The 6,462-nt window shown below is 44.0% G+C and overlaps 1 long non-coding RNA gene across 1 annotated transcript; it reads right to left on the reverse strand.

The window, feature by feature from the left end:
- Window positions 1-414: 414 nt before the first annotated feature.
- On the reverse strand, window positions 415-924 carry LOC143781419 (uncharacterized). The gene is made up of 2 exons (XR_013216706.1): window positions 824-924; window positions 415-757 (listed from the first exon to the last, which is right to left on the reverse strand). It is a non-coding gene; the product is annotated as an uncharacterized LOC143781419 (long non-coding RNA).
- Window positions 925-6,462: the final 5,538 nt, after the last annotated feature.

A 6,462-nucleotide genomic window follows, 5' to 3' on the forward strand; every position in this document is an offset into this window, starting at 1 on the left:
CATTGTTTGCTTATTTATTGCTTTCCATGCTATAGAATACAATTAAACATGTGTATGTAGGCGATGAGAGGCCTCTAGTGTAAATTACCAGATAAAGGAAGACAAAAGCTTTCAAGACCCAACAGACCATTTTCAATTCAACAGCCTAACTCAATAATGCAAAGGCTGTAGAGAGTTCCACTAATAAATACATATGAGTTACAATAAGTAAAGAAATGAAGAGCAATAGCTACCATTAAACATTCATTATAATGGTTGAAACTCCAGTCCAATAATCATTACATTGGAATGTACATTATAAATGGACTGCCTGACCTCATTGTATGCTGGTACATAGTCCTGTGCATAGGAGCGTACAAATGTGTAATTCTTATGACATAGAAATAATGAATAAAGATTCATATTGGCCAAATCTTGAGGATTTTACAGGTACATTTAATTTGCAGTGAAGTTATTAATTAACTGTTCCTCATTCTACTTTGGAGTGATTCCAGATCCCAGAGCACAATAAAAGCAGGATGTAAAAAAAATGCTCACCCCCCTGCTCACTTGTTTTGCCATCCCCACAGCCCACCATCTGGTCTTCTATGCCTCTTCGTTTCCACCTTTCCAAGCTTCACACAACCTCTTCACTCCAGGCCGTGGCTTCCACTTTGAATAGACTTCAGACGTTAATACTTGCCGTGCCATCACTAGGGTGAAGTGCATCATTTTGTCGTGCCCACGATGGCTCAATGCATAGTGAATTTGTTTATCTCTAGTAAGAACCACATTGTATATTTGATTAATTGAAGGGGTTGGATATTACTTTACATGCACTTACTACTTTGCTTTGTCAAATCCTGCTGCAACCTAAGCTACTCTACTGATCATGAGCCCTGGCTGAGAACCTCCTGCTTCCTGTGATGTCACATGAGATTGTCCCTCACTTCTACTCTCTACAAACTGGAAGGTGGGTTGGCTGCATTCAGCAGAGCTCACTCAGTTTCTTTGAATGCTGCCAGCAATCCCTACAGACCCAGCTCTCTCTTGTATATGTATGCATACAGCAGGGTGTATATACCATGTACATACTCTGCTGTATATCTTATCTATCTATATAATCGTCTAAGGGGTACTTCTGTCTGTTTGTCTGTCTGTCTGTCTGTAACGGAAATCCCGCGACAGCGACAGACTTAGTCCGGCCGTAAATTGGCCCCTCCCTACTCTCCTCCAGTCAGTGCCCTCTCCCTACTCCCCTCCAGTCAGCGCCAGTGTGTCGCCCCATCCCGGACCAACTTTTTACTATTGATGTTGGCTATGCAGCATACATAGTAAATAGATGTAATGTTAAAAATAATTAAAAAAAATAAAAAATCATGCTATTCTCACCTTCCATCGCCTCCGCAGCTTTCCCGCTCCTCCCGATGCTCTCTGCAGCTTCCGCTCCCAGAGATGAATTGCGAAATTACCCTAATGACTTAGCGGTCTCGTGAGAACGCTACGTCATTACGGGTTATGGCGCGGGATTTAAACACCGCTTCCCTGATTGGTCGCGCTCGGCCAGCTGTGACCAATCAGCGACCATCCCGGACCAACTTTTTACTATTGATGCTGCCTATGCAGCATCAATAGTAAAAAGATATAATGTTAAAAATAATAATAATAAAAAAAAAATGCTATTCTCACCTTCGGTCACCTCCGCAGCTTTTCCTGCCCTTTGCGATGCTCCGGTCCCACCGCTTTGCTGCTTGGTCGCACCCGGCCGGCCGCGGCCAATCAGCGACATTGGCGCGGGATTTAATCACCGCTTCGCTGATTGGTCATGCCTGGCCGGCACAGAGAGGAGAGGATGGGCGGGTTAACCCTGATGAAGAGGGCCAGAGCCCTTGAAATGCATTGGTTGGCTGACTAGCTATACTAGCACACCTGTCCTCTTTAGCCCAGTAGCGTGGTGACGTCACCAGTAGCTCCGCCCATCCTCTCCGACCGCTACCTCAGCGCTGCATCTGGCTGGAGCACGCGAGGTCTCGCGGTCGCGCGGCTTCTGCCGCCACTCTCTCCTTAACCCACCACTCTGCCATAGTGGTACACCTAGCGGTGGCTCAGATTTTCCGGAACCGCTTCCCTCCGCACTCAGCACCACAGTGAGTACAGCATATTTTATGTGCACATAGCAATTGTGGCATATTAGTGCTCCAACATACTAGGGGAGCATTTCTCCTCATCTCAACATATGGGCAATCAATTCTAATCACAGTAATTCTTGTCAGCCAGCACCTGACGGTCATCTTAGTACCTTAACCTAACGGAATCCTGCGCTACTCCCACCAGCAGTAAGTTCATTGTGTACTGGGAAAGCTCGACCGCATTCATTTAAAACCGTACCTATAAAGGTTGTACATTTATTTAAGCAGGGGCATCTACTATAAACCACTGAAGATTAAGCAACCATGGTCATCACAATACCCGCATCAATTGCAGATACACAGGGATCACGTCTCTTCGTTGCACATTTCCATTTAATATCTGAGTGAGTTGATATTATAAATCTATTTAGTCTCACTATATTCACCAATACAAACATTTACCCTTTTTTTTTTCTCTCTTCTCATTCCCCTAAGATTCTAGTAGTACTTTAAGGACCTATTACAACATCCACTGCATAACCAATGATTACTCATTAAGTAAGTGCTCTCTTATTCATTTATTTATCTATTTTTCATTTTATTGTTCGTTTTTGTAGACAGCGCAGGTGAATACCAATTTTTTATTATTTTTTTTTTTTAACAGGGATATGGTGCCCACACTTCTATGTACTATGTGGGCTGTGTTACATACTACGTGGGCTGTGCTACATAATACATGGGCTGTGTTATATACTGCCTGGCTGCTATATACTATGTGGGCAGTGTTATATACTGCGTTGACTGTGTTATATACTATGTGGGCTGTGTTATATACTACGTGGGCTGTGTTATATACTACATGGGCTGTGTTATATACTACGTGGGCTGCAGCACATAATATGTGGGCTGTGTTATGTACAGTTATATGAAAAAGTTTGGGCACCCCTATTAATCTTAAGCTTAATGTTTTATAAAAATTGTTTTTTTTGCAACAGCTATTTCAGTTTCATATATCTAATAACTGTTGGACACAGTAATGTTTCTGCCTTGAAATAAGGTTTATTGTACTAACAGAAAATGTGCAATCTGCATTCAAACAAAATTTGACAGGTGCATAAGTATGGGCACCTCACCAGAAAAGTGACATTAATATTTAGTAGATCCTCCTTTTGCAAAAATAACAGCCTCTAGTCGCTTCCTGTAGCTTTTAATGAGTTCCTGGATCCTGGATGAAGGTATTTTTGACCATTCCTCTTTACAAAACAATTCCAGTTCAGTTAAGTTTGATGGTCGCCGACCATGGACAGCCCTCTTCAAATGATCCCACAGATGTTCAATGATATTCAGGTCTGGGGACTGGGATGACCATTCCAGAACAGTGTAATTGTTCCTCTGCATGAATGCCTGAGTAGATCTGGAGCGGTGTTTTGGATCATTGTCTTGCTGAAAGATCCATCCCCTGCGTAACTTCAACTTTGTCACTGATTCATGAACATTATTGTCAAGAATCTGCTGATACTGAGAGGAATCCATGCGTCCCTCAACTTTAACAAGATTCCCGGTGCTGGCATTGGCCACACAGCCCCAAAGCATGATAGAACCTCCACCAAATTTTACTGTGGGTAGCAAGTGTTTTTCTTGGAATGCTGTGTTTTTTTGCCGCCATGCATAACGCCTTTTTGTATGACCAAACAACTCAATCTTGGTTTCATCAGTCCACAGGACCGTCTTCCAAAAAGAAATTGGCTTCTCCAAATGTGCTTTTGCATACCTCAGCCGACTCTGTTTGTGGCGTGCTTGCAGAAATGGCTTCTTTCGCATCACTCTCCCATACAGCTTCTCCTTGTGCAAAGTGCGTTGTATAGTTGACCGATGCACAGTGACACCATCTGCAGCAAGTTGATGCTGCAGCTCTCTGGAGGTGGTCTGAGGATTGTCCTTGACTGATCTCACCATTCTTCTTCTCTGCCTTTCTGATGTTTTTCTTAGCCTGCCACTTCTGGCCTTAACAAGAACTGTACCTGTGTTCTTCCATTTCCTTACTATGTTCCTCACAGTGGAAATTGACAGGTTAAATCTCTTAGACAGCTTTTTGTGTCCTTCCCCTGAACAACTATGTTGAATAATCTTTGTTTTCAGATCATTTGACAGTTGTTTTGAGGAGCCCATGATGCCACTCTTCAGAGGAGATTCAAACAGGAGAACAACTTGCAAGTGGCCACTTTAAGTAGCTTTTCTCATGATTGCATACACCTGGCTATGAAGTTCAAAGCTCAATGAGGTTACAAAACAAAAAAAGTGCTTTAGTAAGTCAGTAAAAAGTAGGTAGGAGTATTTAAAACAAGAAAATGATAAGGGTGCCCTTACTTATGCACCTGTCAAATTTTGTTTGAATGCAGATTGCACATTTTCTGTTAGTACAATAAACCTAATTTCAAGGCAGAAACATTACTGTGTCCAACAGTTATTAGATATATGAAACTGAAATAGCTGTTGCAAAAAAAACAATTTTTATAAAACATTAAGCTTAAGATTAATAGGGGTGCCCAAACTTTTTCATATAACTGTACTGCCTGGCTGCTATATACTATGTGGGCAGTGTTATATACTGCGTGGACTGTGTTGTATACTATGTGGGCTTTGTTATATACTACGTGGGCTGTGTTATATACTACATGAGCTGTGTTATATATTACGTGGGCTGTGTTATATACTGCCTGGCTGCTATATACTGCGTGAGCTGTGTTATATACTGCGTGGGCTGTGTTATATACTGCATGGGCTGTGTTATATACTGTGTGGCCTGTGTTATATACTACATGGGCTGTGTTATATACTGCGTGGGCTGTGTTATATACTGTGCGGCCTATGTTATATACTACGTGGGCTGTGTTATATACTACGTGGGCTGTGCTGTATATTACGTGGGCTGTGTTATATACTGCCTGGCTGCTATATACTACGTGGGCAGTATTATATACTGCGTGGGCTGTGTTATATACTATGTGGCCTGTGTTATATACTGCATGGGCTGTGCTATATATATTACATGGGCTGTGCTATATATTACTTGGGCTGTTTTATATACTAAGTGGCTGCTATATACTACATGGCTGCTATATACTACGTGGCTGCAATATACTACGTGGCTGTCTGTGTTATGTGGGCTGTGCTATATACTATGTGGCTGCTATATACTACGTGGCTGTGCTATATACTACGTGGCTGTGTTATATACTACATGGCTGTGCTATATACTACATGGCTGTTGTAAAGCTGCAGTAGCATCGTACTCAGTGAAGAGGCAGTGACCCACAAATTCAAACACAAAAGTCTCTTTTAATGTGTTTCTTCACAGCATCAAAGTCCAATTCACATAAATGCATATAACTTCGGTGGATATTATCAGTGACCAGTTTACACCAGTTCAAAGCAATACATATCACATGGCTTTAGATTTGCGGTCCCTAAACAGGCCAGACTTCCCTTGTCCAGTTTCCCTGGGCGACCGCACGCCATCTCACAGTCTCTATACGTCTCCATACACACAGCCTCATATGTTGCAGACACTACACATGCCAGCCCTCCTCTGACTAGTTCTCGTGGGTGTCCTGCATCGCTGTATCACAGTCTCTTTACAGACTCTTTACTCACACAGTCGTACACAGTTCAGGATATCGTCCGGATAGAAGCCGGGCACCATATCTACCTGTTTGCAATCGTTGCACATGGTAGTCCTCTTTCAGGCACAGGGCATCCACCTCCGGACACAGGACTGTCCACATCCGACTCCTTCGGGCACAGGACATCCACCTCTGGGCACAGGACTGTCCACATCCGAGACCAGTACCATGGACGACTTGCATCTCTGTGTACGCTGTGGGTGCCAGGCTATTCAGCTGCCCTGGGTGCTGACTCTGCTGGCCTGTGCCTCCATGCACTCTGCAGACCAGCACACACCAGACTGACACTGACGTGCACCTCGCACACCTGACCTGACACGACACCTGACCTGACCTGACACCTGACAGGACACCTGACCTGACCTGACCCCCAAACCCCTTACTGCAGGGTTTTTAACCCCTTTCTGACCTCGTCCGAGGTCAGAACCCCCGCTTTGATGCGGGCTCCGGCGGTGAGCCCGCATCAAAGCCGGGACATGTCAGCTGACATGTGCCCACAATAGCGGCAGGTGAAATCGCGATTCACCTGCCACTATTAACTAGTTAAATGCCGCTGTCAAACGCAGACAGCGGCATTTAACCGGCGCTTCCGGCCGGGCGGCTGGAAATGAGCGCATAGCTGACCCCGTCACATGATTGGGGGTCAGCGATGCTTCTGAATAGTAACCATA

The sequence above is a fragment of the Ranitomeya variabilis genome, chromosome 6 (assembly GCF_051348905.1).
Source record: "Ranitomeya variabilis isolate aRanVar5 chromosome 6, aRanVar5.hap1, whole genome shotgun sequence".
Classification (NCBI taxonomy): domain Eukaryota; kingdom Metazoa; phylum Chordata; class Amphibia; order Anura; family Dendrobatidae; genus Ranitomeya; species Ranitomeya variabilis.